The following is an 800-nucleotide window of genomic DNA, read 5'->3' as shown; positions in this document are numbered from 1 at the left end:
CACATCCTTCTGTTTCTCTTTCTCTTCCATTTCTATAGCACTTACTTGCTCCTCTGAGTGGTGCCTGGGGTCTCTGAGTACCTGGGGTTGTCTCAAGAGTGCTCTTATGAATGTTATGCCCCACTCAGACATTATGACTCCTGGCAGAGGTAATCTCAGCCATGGTCTTTCATGTCTGGACTGTATGGCACAAGACTAGTGGGCATCTCAGGCTAGCTCCTATCTGGGCTTCATGGTGATTGACTGGTGGTAATCTTGGGCTCATTTCCGTTAGGACCCTTAGATCCAGGTGGGCTTCTTCTACATCTGACTTGTTCCCAGCGGTGGGAGCTCATGCAGACCTGTGTAGTGCCTGATTGGTGGCTGTGGTTTTCTCAAGTTAGCTCCCTGTAGGGATGAAGCAGGTGGAGGGGTGGGGGAGAAACCCCCTGGAGGCAGACAGGTGGTCATCTCAGGCTCACTCTTTTTTATGGAGTGTTAGACTCACAGATTAGAACTCTGAGCATAGTTGTAGCTTGTTTCCTTTCTGCCACCTATAGATGCACACATGACATAACAGCCACATTGGCAATGCCTCTAGGGGGAGTAAGAGAATGATTCTTAGTAGGTAAAAAGAGACCAACTCAGTGTTCCTCAGAAACCCGGTAAAGTTAAGATTCTGTTTGTAAGGAAATCCATCACTTCTTTTCTTCACTGGTAATGGTCAGTTAATGGAGGTAAAGAGCATCTGTTGGAGCTGATATTGTCTATGTTTTTGAGGCAGCCTGGTAGATTGTCCCCCAATAAACTGTTTTTCTACC

General features: G+C 46.9%; 1 pseudogene; it reads right to left on the bottom strand.

The window, feature by feature from the left end:
- Positions 1 to 447: 447 nt before the first annotated feature.
- LOC116094599 lies at positions 448 to 587 on the bottom strand (annotated as a pseudogene).
- Between the last annotated feature and the right edge of the window lie 213 nt (positions 588 to 800).

Source organism: Mastomys coucha, unplaced genomic scaffold (genome assembly GCF_008632895.1).
Source record: "Mastomys coucha isolate ucsf_1 unplaced genomic scaffold, UCSF_Mcou_1 pScaffold16, whole genome shotgun sequence".
Classification (NCBI taxonomy): Eukaryota; Metazoa; Chordata; class Mammalia; order Rodentia; family Muridae; genus Mastomys; species Mastomys coucha.
The sequence above is the reverse complement of the archived record's forward strand: the minus strand, read 5'-3'. Positions and strand labels throughout refer to the sequence as shown.